This window comes from Parasteatoda tepidariorum, chromosome 3 (genome assembly GCF_043381705.1).
Source record: "Parasteatoda tepidariorum isolate YZ-2023 chromosome 3, CAS_Ptep_4.0, whole genome shotgun sequence".
NCBI lineage: Eukaryota > Metazoa > Arthropoda > Arachnida > Araneae > Theridiidae > Parasteatoda > Parasteatoda tepidariorum.
In genome coordinates this window covers 27,821,955-27,840,889 of record NC_092206.1, presented here as the reverse complement: position 1 = coordinate 27,840,889, position 18,935 = coordinate 27,821,955, and the positions used below count along the sequence as shown (strand labels likewise).

At 27.5% G+C, this 18,935-nt stretch overlaps 1 protein-coding gene across 1 annotated transcript in view; it reads left to right on the top strand.

Annotated features, from left to right (window-relative positions):
- The first annotated feature begins 5,076 nt into the window (after nucleotides 1-5,076).
- The window catches only part of LOC107450117 (tubulin polymerization-promoting protein homolog), a 35,514-nt gene continuing 21,655 nt past the window's right edge, over nucleotides 5,077-18,935 (top strand). Inside the window, exon 1 of the mRNA XM_016065852.4 lies at nucleotides 5,077-5,407. The gene's annotated coding sequence lies outside the window, so the exon portion shown is untranslated. The remainder of the gene's footprint in view (nucleotides 5,408-18,935) is intronic.

The following is an 18,935-nucleotide window of genomic DNA, read 5'->3' as shown; positions in this document are numbered from 1 at the left end:
TTTGTTTTTTTTTTTTTTTTCCNTTTTCCCCCTCATTGTGAATAATTGTATTCAAAGGACAAACTTTTCATGTTTTTTGTTAAACATAAATAATAAACATAAATAATAAACTAGTTTCCTGAACTAATACCAAAAATAAGTAAAAATACCTATTACAATAAGTTAAATTAAACTTTTAATTCATTGTTCTTGAAAAACAGGGCAGAGGTCTTTTATTACATACTATGGTTAGTATATTCACTGCAACGCTAAGTCATTCAATCATCAAAATGATTACCATGTTAACTTTCTTGAACATATATTTTTATAATGTAAATCAGCTCAGCTTGATTAACTACTAAGAAGAAGAAAAAAAATAACAGATTTCATAGATAAGAAAGACTGAGCAACATTGTAATATCAATTTAATCTTATGTATGTAATTGTAAAAAATCTACGAAACAGCGTTTGTTGGCAACATAAATTTATATCTTAAATTGTAGTGTTGATAGGTAAGGATCAAGACAAACCAACATTCCAATATTAAAAACCGACCAGCTTGATAATTTATTAGACACTTTATTGCTATTAAGGGAGACAGTGTTTCAGAGAGATTTTTCTTGCTGATTATAAATCGTCCATGATGCTAGAAACCATCAAACAAAACTAGTTTTTCACGTTGGATAGTTAGGTGAAAAATTCGATATAGAACAGGTGATGTTTAACCTTGATACATTCAAGAAATAAAGTGGCTTTTAATGCAATACTTTGTATATCAAAATATGTTGGTCCTTCAAACTATATTAGTTTTGTTGTTGGTAGTCAAACATTAAGTTCAGTTTCTAACGATGGTAGACCAGTCAATTCAACAAATTATATTGGTTCTTGATAGATTAGACCATCGAACTAGGTTTGTTTTGTTCATGTTGGACCAACATAAAATGTTTCCAATTCCTAACACTAGATAATGGCCAGTCTTGATGGTTGCCAACAAAATATGTTGGTTCCTGATGAATTTTGTTGGACCATCAAACAATGTTGGTTTTGTGCATGTTGGCCCAACGTGAATTAGTTAAAACTCCTAACATGAGGTGATGGTACCATCAGAAATTGTGATGGAAAATAAGTTGGAAACCAACAAAAGATGTTGGTTCCTGGTTAATTTTTTTGTTGGACCATCAAAAAATGCCATCAAAGCATGTTGGATTTTGTTGGACCATCAATAAAATACCATCAAACCATGTTGGTTGTGTTAATGTTGGTCCAACATAAATTTGTTCCAATTCCCAACTTGAGGTGATGGTCAGTCTTGATGGTACCATCAGAAATTAAGATGGTTTATGATGGAAAATAAGTTGGAAACCAACAAAATATGTTGGTTCCTGATTAATTTTTTTGTTGGACCATCAAAAAATACCATCAAGGCATGTTGGTTCTTGTTGGGTGTTTTTGTTGGGCCATCAAAAAATACCATCAAACCATGTTGGTTGCGTTAATGTTGGTCCAACATAAATTTGTTCCAATTCCTAACATGAGGTGATGGTCAGTCTTGATGGTACCATCAGAAATTAAGATGGTGTATGATGGAAAATTAGTTGGAAACCAACAAAATATGTTGGTTCCTGATTAATTTTTTTGTTGGACCATCAAAAAATACCATCACGACATGTTGGTTCTTGTTGGGTGTTTTTGTTGGGCCATCAAAAAATACCATCAAACCATGTTGGTTGTGTTAATGTTGGTCCAACATAAATTTGTTCCAATTCCTAAAATGAGGTGATGGTCAATCTTGATGGTACCATCAAAAATTATGATGGTTTTTGATGGATGCTCATGATGGTTACCATCATATTCATGTTGGTCCATCAAAGAAAAACCATCATAAATTTCGTCTTGGGTATAATTTAATATGTGAATAGTTTCTAATCGAAAAAGCGTTTCTTATAAATTATTAAAAAAAAATTGCAAATTGCCCACATTTATGTTATTTACTTTTATGCTCTCGACTTGCCGTGTTTTGGAATAAATAAAACTTTCCTAAAACTTCTTTTTAAATACTTCTAGACACAAATAAGTATTTTCGGAAAATACGATAACTTTTGAATCTAAACTAATAATGATAACCTTAAAATCAATCACGCGTTACAAAAAATTATAAATAGTTCAACATGTGGCCTACCTTATGTTGGCGCCATAAACATTTTCGACTCATTGTGTTTCAGACTAAATAAAACTTTTTTCAAATATTTTTAAATGATTTTATACATAGATGGTCACTTTCGAAAAATATAAGGCTTAACAATCAATATAATCTGTGACCAGTTTCAAAACAATACAACTCTTCAAAATATTCCAGAATTTTTTTTTTATGTTAACGCCACACTGTTAGAATTTTCTCCGAAAAATTGGTTTAATAACAAATTACTTAATTGTTATTTTACCATATGCCAACAAAACACAGTCAAATAACCATTAATAAGATGATAATCAAACTGTTAACTATAAGAAAAACCGCTTATTAACAGCTTTCGCCTAATACGGTTAAACAACCTGAATTTTATCGCACCAACTAGACCCATCTAACAAAGTCCTTGCAGTTCACATGTCATAACACCGATAGGAGGTAATCTGTAAATTTTATGACCAACAGACAGGGAGTTCGAGTTACAGCGTTGACAACACAATATTGCCTCCATTCCCGTCAACACATACAGAGTTTCCATGACTCTCCCCAATTTGTGACTCTGGGCTATTAGAATAGGATACCTCTTATTCGCGCATGGATGGCAACACCATAAAGTTGCTAAACTATCTCCACAGTCTTGTTGGGTTTCTTATTTTACGCTTTTGGATCTATGCCAGTTGTAAATGATTAAAAAATAGTATATTTTTCTATTCACTAAATAGTGTAGAACCTCGATCGATAGTTTCTCAAGGGATCATTCATACATTCATTACGCATGATATGAATGATGCCTTGGGGATCAATGCCTTGAGGGGGGGGGTTGATCCCACAATACGACAAGTGTCTCAATTCTGGAGGTGGCTATGTTGAAAAATAGCTGAAACATTGCTGTGCTTGTTGCCAATAAATATGTTCCTGAAAGTGTGAGTTCTTTTTTTTCTTTTCTTTTTTTTAAATAGGGAAACTTACTTTCTGGATGCGCCTCGTAGTAGTTTCGGAAAATATGAAGCTCATATTTCAGAATGTAACAAGTTTTAATCCCATGTTATAAAAAATAAAGTCCTAAATTTTTTTTAAAAAACAAATTTCGATCATCTTGATTATCTCTTTGTGCTATGTTTAATTTACAAACTAACTTAGCAAACTAAAATTAGTGAGCATAATTATTCCAAATTAATGATTCTTACTTTTTATTGTATCGTAAAAATAATTTAACTGACTCTTGTGTGTGTATCTTTTCTCAATGTAATCATAAATTTTAGTGCTTCTGAATACAAAAAAAAAAAAAAAAAAAAAAAAAAAAATAGTGGCGGCTACTTTACAATAGTTTGATTTAAAAAATTATCACCATTTTTAGTGTTAAGATGGACGAAAAATTTTACAGTTTATGGTTATTTTCAGAAAATATAACGACAAGATTTTTGATGAAAGCATTTTTAATCAAATCTAGCATTGCTAAAAATTATTAAAATATCACAAATTGACCATCGTTATATTATAGCCTTCCCGACTTTCCGTGTTTTTGAATAAATAAAACTTTCCTGAAACTTCTCCTCAAATATTTTAGACACATATGGGTATTTTGGGAAAATATGACAACCATATTTTAATATAAAATTATTTTCAAATAAATCTCGCCTTTTAAAAAATTGTAAACAATTGTAAGTGTTCACTCTTATATTGGCGCAAAATAATTCTTGTCATTGGGTGTTTTAGACTAAATAAAACATTTAAAAAAATTCTTTCAATAATTTTAAACAAATATGGTCGTTTTCGAAAAATATTGGGCCCATCAATTAATATGTGGGCATCTTCAAGTCAATTAAGCTCTTCAAAGGATTCGAGAATTCACCTTTATGTCATCGCCATTATATGCTTTTGACTTACCATGTTTTGTACTAAGTGAAACTTTTAATTAAATACCCTAGTGTAAATATTTTGTAATTACTTATCCTAATTACATATGTTGACACTTTTTTATAGAGAATGTACTTTAAAAATATATCGAACTTATTTACTGTTTAATGATTATAAAACGGTAATTCAATATGTTTTTAATAAAATCTTGCGTTATACGGCAATTGTAGATTTTTTGAATTTATAATATGATAAAGAAACTCTACTTGTTTTAAGCCCTTAATTTTGAAAGGTTATTTTAAATAAAATTTTCGTGATTGTTAATTTCTTCCTTAATAAAATTATATCAAAAATTACTGAAATGACAAGATAAGTTTAATATAAATAGTATAATTCAATTATTAAAAGTTGTTGAAAAATTCTTCAACGAATGTATATTAAATATTTCTGTAATTAAAGTAGAATAGAATATAAAAAAACTATTAAAAAAGAGACAAATGAATAATTTGTAGGTGAATACACCGTTATAACTATTAATAATTTTATGTTCATACAACACAAAATATCTCGATCTTTTTTGTTAGCTAAGGATTCCATCATCATATGATTTTTCTGACAAATAAGAATGCATCGAATAAGAAACAATTTTAAGTCATCGTTTTTAATACTACAAATTTTGTAAGTGTTAAATTAGTTTTAATTAGCTTAACTAGATTGGATTATTATTTTCGTATTTACTACTTTTATGAAATTTAAGCAAGAGCATAATGCATGGGAACTTAGTGATTTATTTATAATTTTTAAAAGGTAGTATCGTTTATTAATTAGATTATTGCGACTTTTACATGTATTGTGTTCATTTTCATTGTTTCAGTAAGTTTTTTTATAAATGTAGAAATAATTTTCATTAATTATTTATCTTATTCTTTCGGCAAATTCTTGATCCGTAAAATAATCATTTGCACTTATACACAAAAATCAAATGACGTAATCCAAAAAAATGGTGCTAATAGGATGATGTCATTCTACTGATACGCCATCTAACGGCCGCGTTTGTTGTGATTGTTCCCCTCATCTTTCTCATCTCCAATATTTTCACCCCCGCTGTGCTCTTGTAGCTCTTTCCTTACGGGCGCAACTCTGCAGTGCCGATTACACTCCCACTCACCATCTTCTGACTCTTCCTCATCTCATTGCATCTTCATTTCCTTCCTGAAGAGCAATTATTTACGTTTTTTATTCCTTCGTGTTTTGAATAGAATGTTTATAAAATCGTTTGCTTTTTTAATGTGTAGAAAATAGAAGAAAAATAAAGAAGACGATTTTATTTCAAATCCTGCTCAGGGATACTTAGTTTTCAATACAACAAGGATTATTGGTATTAAGGTAAGTATAATTTTTGCAATATTATAAAAGGGCAACGTTTATTGCGAATATTATTTATTTTTAGGGATAAAATCCACGTTTATTGATTGCCAGATAGAAAAAGAAAAACGTAAACATGAACTGTCAAAATAATTCAGGGTCATAAATAAATTGAAAGCAAGTTGTGTGTGGTGCAGGCCAGACATGCGCATGCGTATTATTATTATTTTATTTTGAGATTCTTTATTTTAATTTCTTGGAAAAAATTGGAAAATGATTTGGGATTATAATAAGGTACATTCAAAAAGTTTCTCATCGCTTCTTTGAAAACGTTAAGAAGCTATTGGCTTTATATTTAAAATTCTACTTTTATAAAAAACTTAAATGTTCTGTAGCAATCTGAGATCGCTTAAATTGCCTGAGTGGAATTTTATTCTTTTTTTATTTCCAGTGAATATAAAGATTGAATTTAAGATTGGGAAAATGAATTAAGGTTATTTGATAAAATTTTACTCTGTAAATTTTCTTAATTATAAACTAATTATGATATATAGAATCCTTTTTAGATTGTACAACAAGAAATTATTTTTTTTGAGTAGAAAAAAAAGCAAATTTCCTTTACATTTAATGGTTAAAATTTGAATTCAGCTTAGTTTAAAATCAGAATGAATATAATTGATACCAGAATATGAGATTCAATAATACATTGATGTTTTTTTTTCTTTGCTTTTTTTTTAGTTTCTTGGTAAACAATAACAAATATCGTATTTTTGAGCTGTAGAAATTATTGAATATAATTTTGAGTGGAATTAATAATTCCCACAACTATCACCATTTTAATCAATCCTGCGTTCATAAATTAGAATTGTTTAAAGGAAAATGCGTAATATGCCTCCTCCACCCCTTAATATAAAGACAATAGCGAATAAACCTACAGTATATTGTATTTGAAAAAGAAAACTAACGGAACTCTTTTTTTTTAGATGCTATGAAGTTTTAAGCTAGCATATTTTAGATTTTTTTATTTTTTTATTTTATAACATAACCATCGTAAAACAGCCAACCCAATGTTTGGGTTTACGACTAATAATGCTCAACTCCATAGCCTTGTAATTTTGAACCCAATCCAGAAGACAAGGGAACACCTGGATCAAGTATTGGGAAAAATTTGCCTTCGTGGAGGACTTTTTGATGGAACTACCCCGCATTTGCGTTACATGGAGAGGAAAACCACGAAAGCCTCCCACGGTTTTTAATTAAAAAATAAAAAGCAGCTGCCATTTTTTTTGTTAGATCATAAATCTAGAAATATAAATCAATTGTTTGAGTTGGGATTTGAGCCCTTAATCTCAGAGGGCGAATAGCTTCACCGTTGTACTACGAATCCTAGGGAGCTAAAAAAAGTTTCGTTATTTTGCAAGTAAATAAATTTAAACTTTTAGGGGGGTACTATTTTACGACATGGGACAGCATTAGAGACAAATTTTTACCCTATCCAAGGTTTTTAAGCAGGTTTTTTTTCCTTTTTTTTTCTTTCTTAAATTTACGCTCATTTCAATTTCATTTAATTTAATACAGATTTTACAGATGTGCGTACGCTTCTCTTGTAAGAAGGTTCTCTAAATGCTTATGAGAACTTTTGCACTTCGAGTTACTTTTGCAACTGAATTTCATTAAAAAAAATAATTTTCAATTAATAAAAATAGAAAATTTAGTTAATGATTTGGATTTCCCCAAATTCCCCCTCTGAAACTTCTGAGAAATTGAAGAAAATTCCGTTCGGTATTATTGGAACAAATCACAAACATTACTGTTTATTTAAAAAACTTTAAATAAATAAATGATTTTATGACTTCGTTTAAAAATATTCAACATATTTTAAATAAACCATAACTTGTGAAAAAGAATAAAAAATCTTAACATTTATTCCAAAAATATAAAGTAGATATGAAAGAATTTTCACAATCATCAAAAAATATCTTTATCAATTGAGTAAGATACATAATTTTCTTTCAGTATGTAAAATTTTCTATTTAATTGTTGATTCTTTTTGAAATGGTTATGTTTATTAAAAACTTTGTAAATGTGCTTTTTCAAGAAATTAATGAATTATTAGAACAATAAAATTAAACATTGATTAATGGTAAAATACTAGCGAACCACTTGTTTAATTCTTGATTAAGACTACATAAGTAATTAATTAATAAACTAAGGATCACAATAAAATGAAATGAAAGTAAATATATATACAAAGAATAATTTGTTAAACACTGGTTACACATGCAAAGCCTTTAATTGCAATGTGTGAAGAGCTTCCATGTGATTTATATGCTTAAGCATATAAATTGCATTAAATTAGTATCAATCTTCACTTAAAATCAAATTAGTATAAGAATCAATTCCAGATATTCCGGAGAAGAAAATTAAATGTATGTAGAGATTTACAAATTAAAAAGATTCATTCCTTGGTGATTGATATTTCTGAATTTCTTTTGTTACAGAGAAACTTATTTAATTGTAACAGAGTACTCAATTCAGAATTGATTGCGTATATTTTATTTTCCTACTAAGCTCTGAAACAAATTACACGTTTTTTATTGATTTTCGTAAAAACGCAAAATAATCTTTCCATGTGAAATGATCAATAACCTAAACATTTAGGCATGGTTTCTCTAAATATTATCAAATAAAAGGCCATTTTTATTTGAATTTAATTCAACGAACATTTTTTTTTTACATTTAGACTTTTTTTGAACTACCTCTATTGATTAATTCATACAAATATTTTCGAGTCCTGCACAATCATTAATATACTTCCATTTAAATGCAATGCAACTATTATCATAACGCGTTTAATACTTTAAATTTATTAATGTTCAAAAATATAAATATACTATATTCATGTATTTGTTATGTACATTAACGTATACATTTTTCATATATAATAAACTTATCCTGACTAGCAACTAATTAAAAAAAAAAAATTTTTTTTAAATAAAGTATTTCAACGCCTATTGTATACTTAAAAGCACTATTTTTCCACACATTACATTCCTAATTTTCACATTTTATAAATAAAAAAGTACATTTTCGTATTCTATTAACTCTTGATAAACATGACAAACAGATCCATAATAACAATCAAAGGTAAACTTATCCAAATTTATCTCAATGGTTACAACCATTGAGAGAAATCTTATCAAATATTACTCTTATCTATCATGAGCTTTTTTTACTATTCATTACGCAAGACAAATTCGATTACAGCATATACACAATTTGTAACAGAAAGTACTTATGATGAAAACAAATTTAGTGTATACGTCACTATTTCTGAAAGAACAACTCTTAGAATGCATTATAGCTGTTTACTTTATATTCTAATCGAAAAATGGTTTGTAATTATTGCAAATATGATAAAAACGACAGTTAATTTAACGCTTGACGCACATTATTAAGTCCAAATGTCTATGCTATAAAACTGCTGCACTGAAAATATTTCAATGCATTTGTAGGTTATAATTCATTACCTAGTAAATATATGCAGGATGAGTCTGAATAATATGTAAAAACTTCTAGGGGAGTTAGAGCACATCATAAAGGGTTAAGAAATGCACAGGAACCCTTGACAGGAAATATCGTCGTACGTCGCTAGGGGCTCTTGTTTATTAGGAACTGTTTCTACTTGTGTCTTTGAACAGGTGTTTTTATTTATCTAAGTTATCTTGATTTATTTTTTTTCTAATAATCATTGTCGAAAATAGCATTTAAATTAGTTCAGCATTAGACTTTAAATCCTATTTTAGATATTTAGCGAGAGCTTCCAAAATTAGTCGTCAAATCTTTAAATTAGGATTAAAAATTTAATACCGAACTAATTAAAATGCCATTTTAGATATTTAATCATTAGAATACTTGAAATTAGGATAATTTAGATAAATGAAAAATATCTATTCAAAGACACAAGAACAAAAAGTTTGGCGTGCGATGTACGCGCCACTTAGCAAGTACGACTTCTAGGGGAGATAGGGCACATCGTAAGGATTATGCAACTCTTAATCCTTATGATGTGATCTACGCCCCCTAAAGTTTTTACGACTTGTTCAGACCCATCCTGTACGCATATTGCATCATCAGATTCCGAATTAAATATTAGTGAAGAAATTAAGCTCGAGAAAAATGCCCTCAGGATCTTTTTAGCAACCTGGATATGAATTTTTTCTGCACATATGTCAAATACATTCGGAAGAAATTGCAGAATAAAATAATGTTTTTAAAAAATTCTGTATTTAAATTTGAATTGCTCTTTTAAACTTGCTATATTTCTGAAAACAATATATGTTTTTTTATTGCATTTTTCTATTGATTTTCAGATAATTTTTAATTTTGTATTGAAAATTGTTTATAAAGAAACAAAAAAATATTTATAAATGCTTTTGTTAATAAAAAATCAAACTATCAAATAAGTTGTTTATATTAAATAAATACGTTTTGTTTATAAAAAAAATTCAAAATATCAAATAAATTGTACATAAAAAAATATATTTTATTCAGAAAATAAATCATTTTTCAAATAAAATATTAATTTCTCAATTTAAAATTTAAACAGATGCTTAATCACAGTTTTAAGGAAAAAAATAATAGTTAAAATTATATTTGGGCACTTATTTCGTACATAAAATACATATTATTTTAAGAGACAAAAGAGCAGCATTCTTTTCCATCATACAAAAAAATAATAATAATAATTGCTATTTAGTTTTCTTTTATTTACAGCATGTGCCCAAACTTACATTTCGAGTGATTTATGTCATGAATATGCTTTAACATTACTAAAACTAATTTTGAGAAAAAGCAATTTTTTTAACATGTTTTGACTTTGACCGGTTGATCTTCAGCTGATGTCGTGATTAAAGGAAAAGTTCTTTTCACCTGCTGCCTTCATCCTACTTCTTTGTTGTTTCCAGCCATCTGAAGGTTGTCTGTTTTTAAGAAAAAGTTTTCCAGTGGATGTAGGATTATTTTTTTGCTTCTAAATAATGATTAATATTTATTTAATATTTTAATACACAGGTTTAAAATCTAGTTCAACGATATGTTTAAAATCAAATTTGCTCATATGTTTAAAATCTTAGTTAAAATATACGCTGATCAAAAAGTATGGTTGAAACTACAAGAATATGGTAAAATTTACGGTGCTTCTGACTGTAGAGGAAAACCGAAAATTTCGGTAATTTTTACCGAGATTTAGATAATATTGACAGTAAAATATGGTTAGATAATAAATTGATAAAATTTGGTAATTTTATCTTGATAACTTAGAGCCTGGCAAAACACCATTTATTCGATTAAATTTACATTTTAGTTTTATATTTTTTACTGAATATGTGGTAATAAGAACTATAATTTTGTATATCATTTCCGGTAAATTTTTACTACATGAACGGAAAACCAAGAGAATGAATGTTTTAAATATCATATATTTTAGTTTTATTAACAAAAATCATAGTTTTTTTTTCTTTAAATTAAAATGTCATTACCATTCAGTGCAGGAATTTAATCAGAATTATTTTCTCTGCGCATTTTTGAAATATAGGTTTAAATTCTAGTTGAAGAATAGGTTTAAAATCTTAGCTAGATACCTTCAAAATCTAGTTCGAAATTGTGTTTAAAATCTAAGTAACGGACACGTTTAAAATCTAGCAGCAAGATATGTTTAACACTAGATTGCCCAAGGAAGTCATTTTGACTGCTTTTTAACCGCTTTTTCATTTGCAGAAAATGTGCAAATAATAATGCATAAATTATATTTTTCTCAAGATGTATAAATATTTTTTATTGTTAATATATACTAATAACTTGTTATATAACTGTAAATAATATAAAAAAATATTAAAAATTAATTAAACAAATTTCTTTACACATTAGATATTCTTTCATCATGCAGTCATTTTGACTGCTTTTGGGCAACATAGATATTTACTAAGTTTCTGTCTTTCTAGTGTTAAATTCTTAGTGGCAATACAAGTAAAAAACCTAGTTCGAAAATCAATTTTATATCAAGTTTAAAAAATGTGTTTAAAATCTAGATTTTTTTCTCTTACCTTAATAAAATTTATTTTTTCCGCATGCCAACAGTAAGATTATTAATTCCATGCATAAATATTTAAAAATAACATATACCTGCATGTTCTTTGATTTAAGATATTTGAATAGTATTTAAAAGTAAATTTCGAATATTTGAGTGCCTTATAAATATGCGATATTCAATTTCTAGATTATGTTTTCTTTCCTGGATTTATATTCAATATATTTAGTAATAAAACATTAAATACAAATGGTTAACTAAAACAAATGAAGTAAATAAAACGGAAAAGAGAAATAAAATTAATAATAAAAATTAAATACATTTGTATTACAAAAAACGCATATTATTTTTAATTCGTATGTTAACATGAAAAAGGGGGTAAGCATTCTAGAAGAAAGCTGCAGTTTTGATTATACAGGTAATTTACAAGTTTTTATGCGTCTCATTATATGGATAAAATGGCCATTATTCATAGAAACTAAAGTCAATTTTAAAGTACTTATTGTAAATTTTTTTTAAATATTTCTAAATATTACATAATTTATGTAATATTTAGAAAAACTTTTAGAGTTATCTTTAATTAACTTTAAGTTTGAATTCAAAGTGGGAACATCAGCGGACTTAATACTCCGTTTTACATTCTGGTCGATTTTGCAGGAGCTTCTAATTTCGTTTAAATATTGAAATATAGAAAATAATAAATAGCTTGTTTATAAAATATGCAAATAAAATATTAATCTTTAATTTATATGAAATGTTTATTCTAGTTACAATAGTTATGTAATGTTTATAATAAGACCTTTATATTTTATATAATTAATAACCTGTGAAAGTGATGGATCTTGTAAAGTCACTACAACTGCAAGAGTACAGAGATTTTTTTATATAGCACTGCACTAACACGAATTAAATAATAGTGCTGATAAATACTAATTAAAAAGCAAAGTTAAGTTGAATTTATCAGTAAATATTAAAGTTTTTGCAAAGAATGTTTAAGAAAAAGATCTAAAGCAATATTTACATATCTAAAATTAATAGGCTATAAAAATGAGCTATTTTATCTTTGATACTAGAAATCTTATCTTTGTGTTCAAGCTATCCATATAAAAGATATGTAGTTAGTTTTATAAAAATATTGAAAACTTATTCAGGGAAACAGTTTCTAATAGCAAGGAATTAAAAAATTTCTATAAACTTCGGTTTTGTTTTAAATAATTCCATTTAAATTATAATAATGTTTTAAATAATTTCATTCAATTAATAATTCCATTAAATGAGATCACAAATAAAGGAAACTAGGAATCACAGAAAAAATAATGCAATAATTAGTTTGTTTGTTTTTTCTTGTCTCGAATAGGTCAATACAAAAACAAGTGCTTTTGCTGACGCTATTGCATATATTCTTAGTTATACTGTCACTATGTAAACATTAAAAATTTTAAAGAAACAAAAGTCATTGTATTTTATAAAATATTATCGGAAAAATAAGATAGAATTAGTATCTGTAGTATTACATTGAATTAGTATTAGTAGTATTAGTCTTAGTACACGTTACTCATTATCACTCACCCTATGAATAAAAAAACAATTCAGAAATGATGTCTTTATTTATATTGCTTTCATACTTAGGGAAAAAACTATCAAAAATTCTACTTATCATAGAGACATTAATTTTTTTGTCAAGTTTCTAATGAATACCAAGCATGAAAAAAAAACAATTTATTTAAAGTCTTGAACATAATACATAACGGCAAATTTGTTTTAAATGTTATCGCTGATTTAAGCATTTGAAGTAAAACTTACAGTACTAGTAAAAACTATAAATACGTTATAACTCTTAAAACTACACACAATTCTATTTTAATATTGCTTTTATGCTTATCTCTGAAAACGATAACCTACAAATGAGGATCAATGTCGTTTGAAAGCATTTAACATTGTAATAACATTTTAAATGTCAGCGTATTTTGATATCCTGTATATCATATCATGTAACGTAATTCGTCTGGCTGCAGCGTTAACTATTATATCAATTTTCATTCAGTTAAAAAGAATTTTTAAAATCATTGATAATGATCATTGATAATCATTGATAATCCAATCATTGATAATCATTGAAATCATTGAAATCATTGATAACATGTATTTTGTTTTATTTTTTTTTCTTTTGTTTCACCTCGATTGATTTAAAAATACTTTCATTTTGTTACAAGACCGATTAAAAATTTTATTACACACAAAACAAGTTTCTTAATAAGCTTTTATGTCTGTTCTAAAGCTGCATAAATACTCATACTAAAAAATCTTTTTAAAAGAAAATTTTTTATTTTTTATAAAAATGTGTTAAAATTCTATAAAAAGAAAAATAATTTAATGTGTTAAACTCTGCTATGTAATGCATTTGTAACTGCGCTATAAAATTGTCTTTAAGTACAGTTTTATGAAATGCATTTTTATCAAAAAATACAGAAGAATAGAGTTTCACAAATTATTTTATTATTATTTTTCTTTTTATCGAGTATCTGCACTTTAAAAAAATTCGGATCAAATTACGGNAAAATTTTTATTTTTTATAAAAAATGTGTTATGTAATGCATTTGTAACTGCGCTATAAAATTGTCTTTAAGTATAGTTTTATGAAATGCATTTTTATCAAAAAATACAGAAGAATAGAGTTTCACAAATTATTTTATTATTATTTTTCTTTTTATCGAGTATCTGCACTTTAAAAAAATTCGGATCAAATTACGGTATAAAGTAACGGCAGTTTGGGTGCACCATCCGTAAAATCCATTCTTACCATAAAATATTATAGCTTTTAAAGTAATATTTATTTAATTAAAATGATTCAGTAATTTTACGGTAATTGTTACTGGAAGAATTTCGGTATATTAGATTCTTTTGTTTCGTTTTGTTCTGAAAAATGGATTTTACGGTAAAAAATATCGGCACTCTGAATGCCTCTACATTTTACCGCAATTTGATCCGGAGTTTTTACAGAGTTTTCATTAAAAGAACGCTAAAGTACTTAATTTTAAACAATAACTTCTCACTTTTTCGAGGAAAAAAACTTGATTATCATTATTATTTCAATAAATTTTAAGAAAATATACGTTTATCGATTCTATACAAATATATTAATATTAAAATCACCTTTTTATTCTTGCGATATTTCTGCCTTTTTACGTCAAGCTAGTCCAAACAATGATATGATATTATATGCATTATGATGAAGTTTTTATCATATAAATACAATAAAACGTAAAATACAATACCGTTTGTACGTTTTCATTGAAACAAAAATCAAATCTTTAGACTGAATAGTTCAACTTTTAGATAGATAATATGTCGTGGATTTGTAACAGTTATTCGTGACTATTAAGTTAAGTTTAGTGTTTAGTTAGGTCCTCTCTGCTAACTATCAAAATGGCGAAAAGTATCAAAATAAGAAAACCCAAAAATCAAAGTGAAATGCGTTTAGAAACACGCTTTTTAATATTTGTAGAGTAAACCGAAAGCTGCTTTGTGCAAAAGAAGTGAAAATTGTTATTTTATTTATTTATTTTTTAAACTAATTCTATTTAGAAACAAAAAGGGAGCGAAATTTTCGGGATTTCAGAAAGTATAATATATTTGTGAATGTATAAGCTATGCTTGTCCCATTTAAAGTCCAGACAATTTTCTTCCACCAAAATAGATTTTTATTTTCTTTGTCGAAAGAGCTTCGAAGTACAATCTTAAATTTACCACTTATACAAAACAAATATGATATCCAGTAAAACATATAAAATCCTCGTTTATGACAATTCTCTGTGTCGGAAATGCAGAACAGAATCCCATGTTACATTCCGGAAGCAGGTGTTAATTAAATTAGGTATTCCTGCTGGGCACATAAACAAGGTTTTTTTTTCCCCCGCTGTATCAAGCATGCAATGGTATATCAACTTATGCGGGATCTTTGACTCTTCACTTTAACCATCGATTGGTAGTTGCTAGGACGACGGGGTACCCTCACCGGGGGACACGCCTTTACACAAAATCTGTAAGGGCATCTTGTGGTCAAAAACAAAGACTGTTTTTGTTATGTGCAGCAATTTTACGGTTCTGGTCATTTGATTTGGTAATGCGGCATTAATTGTTTTTTTGGGGATCAGTTTAATGACCTTCTTCCGGGAGGGGAGAGATACGGTCTGTTGCATGTGGGTGAATAATGGTCTTCGGGGTGTTTAACAATTCATTTGTAATATAAGAACAAATTTGAACACGTGTTTTGATGAATGAGAAATTTTATGACATTTGTGAAAGTAATTTTTATCTTTATTTTCTGGTTGATATCTTTCTAAAGACTTATAGATCGCATATTGATGGAATCAAATCTTCGTAGTTTGTCCCCCCCCCCTTATTGAGGGGGGGGGACTACACTGTAAAAAATTCCGGATCAAATTCCGATAAAAGTACTGGCACTTAAAGAGCTATTTTTTACAGTAAAGCGCTTACGTAAATGTTTAACATGTCCTTTAACTGAAAAAAAAAATCTAATCTATCTTAATGTTTACAATAGATCAGTATTTTACGGTACCGTAAAATCAATGAATCACTCTAATTAAATAAATATTACTGTAAAAATTATGGTACAATAATTTATGGTAAAATGGATTTTGCGGATGATGCACCCGAAGTACCGGTACTTTGTACCTTAATTTGGTCCGGAATTTTTTACAGTGAAAGAGATAGCAATTAAATTATAAAATTATTACATTACAATTACATTTGTAATGTAATAATTTTATAATTTAATTATGATTATAGTCATGTTTTTCAAAATTATATATTGGTAAATTTGTAATAATTTGTATTTATGTCACTTTCTCTTTTCAGAATTTTAGTATGTTTTGCGGTAAGAAATTTGAAAAGGCAGTTACTTGGCCTTCCTAATATCTTATAAACGGCCTATGTCTCTTTAGAAACTTATAAATGCCTGAAAAATTAATTTATTAAGAGAATTGTGTACGTAAAAAGAGAAAAGGAAAGTTTTTAAGGTGTGTTTTTCGATGTCGCCAAGAGGGAAAAAAATAAGCTCCAGTTGAAATACTTTACTCTTAAAACAAAGTTATATTTTTAAACTGTGTGATATCATCTTGTTGTACAGAATTATCTGCGATGCAAAACAAACAAATAGCTTAAATATTTTTAGAGTTGTGAAACTTTTTTAAGAAAATAGCCAATTTTTCCACGTTAATGAAAATTATGAAAATCAATTATTTGTTATCAATTTTTGCAAATTATTTTGCTGTGTATTTCCCAATATCTCGAGAACTTTTCAAGTGAATCGAAAAAAAATTGCACGCAATTTGCAAAAATTTACACAAAAATTCGTTTATTTAAAGATAAGTTCATACAAAAAATGATTTTTAATAATTATTTATTATATTTATTAAATTATTTAAGAATGATTAGGAATTGTATGTTAAATTAGGAATTGTTTGTTGTACAAATTTTTACATCATTTTAAAGAATGCAATTTTACATGACTTAATACAAAATTTGAATGAAATTGGTCGGATAGTTCCTGAGTAATCGAAATTTAAAAAATGACTTTTTTACCTGGGCGCATAATTTTAAAAAATTGCCTCATCCATTGTCGAGTGTTTTTAAGAATATTTCAGCATAATTTGTAGGGCAATATTTTTGCATTACGGATATTGATTGATAAAATTATCGTTGTGCTTATGGTCTTGTAAAAAGTTATTTTTCACCTGTGTTAACCATTTATGTTTTTGCTCTTGTTATCTTTTATTGTCAAAAGAATTCAAAAAGCTTAAAAGATCCGTGTTTAAAAAATTCTTATCACATTAACAAATTGATATATGGATAAGTTTAATCTATCTTGTTCGAAATTTGAAGAATTTATTGGTGGACATTAACGATAAAATGTAAATGTTCAAAAACAAAACAAAAAATTCAAATATATTGTTTACACAATTTAAGTACTCTGCGTGATTAAAATAGATTCATTAATATATGCCTCTAATTTTTGAATTTTTTATACGAAAGATTGCTTTGACTGCAATTTTTTCTGAATTGTTTAAAGAAATTTTTTTAATACTTCTGAAATTGAAATATTCATCGTGTATCGTTTTCTAATCAATATGTAATTAACGCAAGTGTAATTAACGAAGTTTTAAATTTATTTTTCAAATACATTTTTCTTAAGAAACAAAATATATTTTAACTAAAAAAAATTTCCCCATTGTTACCAAATAAAATTAATTAGAACGCAAACACAATGCATCCTCTTTATTTGGGAATACAGCTTTCAGAATTCTTTATATTACATTTCAACGGTAAGATGCAGGGTCGGGAGAGAGTTGGGCTCATGTCGAAAAGGTCGTGAGTTCAATCCTTGCAGGCCAAAGACTCCCCTTGCAGTAAATTGTGACTAGCTCACTTTAAATCTCTCTGGTTACAAAGTCCTCCAAGTTCCCATAACAAATCATACCTCTGAATAGGATATTGATCATTTTCTGGTCCAGGTCGAAATTGCAATCTGTGGATGTATGAATGGGTCCGCCTTATAAACAGGCAGCAACGTATGTGTGTGGCAGAAATCGAATTCTTGGCCATAGATGGCGCCACTGGAAAACATGAAGGAGTGCACCATCTTTGCCTTAATGGCATACGACAACAACAACAGTAGCATGCAATTTCTTCCCCCAAACATCTTGAATAATAAAATTATAAAACCTTACAAGCAAATATATACCGATAATTTATGCAAAAACAATCAATAAAGCAAAAAATTTATTGATTATGAATTAAATAATCTGTTATATGGTACTAGGTATCCTAAAAATAACCCACTATTTTTTAAAAAGATTATTAAAGAAAAACGAAAGGAGAAATGTACGTTTTACTGCTTTTATCTCAATAATCTAGGTTTATTTCACCAAATTCAAAAATTTGTTGTATAGTCTGTTGAAAAATGGTGATGTTATTCTACTATTCTCTATTGATTAACTATGTACCGTATTATTAATTCTTTCAAATTGAAAAAAAAGTTAAATATATATTATTCTGACTTTTGGAAAATACTTATTAGATTTTTTTTTCTTAAAAATTACAGTAGGAGCAACTTTTTTAGTTTGTTGATGCGTGCAAAATGAATTTGATCATGACTATGAGAACAATTACATTACGCAGCAAAAACTATCTATTTTTGTTTGTAAATTTATTTTTTGAAAATAACATACAAATGAATAACCTGGTTGAAGTTTGCTGAAAGTGCTTAAAAGAAATACCATTACAAGTACAGGAAAATGGAAAAAGAAAGTCAGATTAAAATAAATTTTCATTGTGATTGTGATTGAAACCATGATTCCTTTAAGTGACATCTCTACATCTTGGAGGAACCTCCAAGATGCAGACTAAGCTCTGTAACTAAGAACAGTTTCATGAACCTCC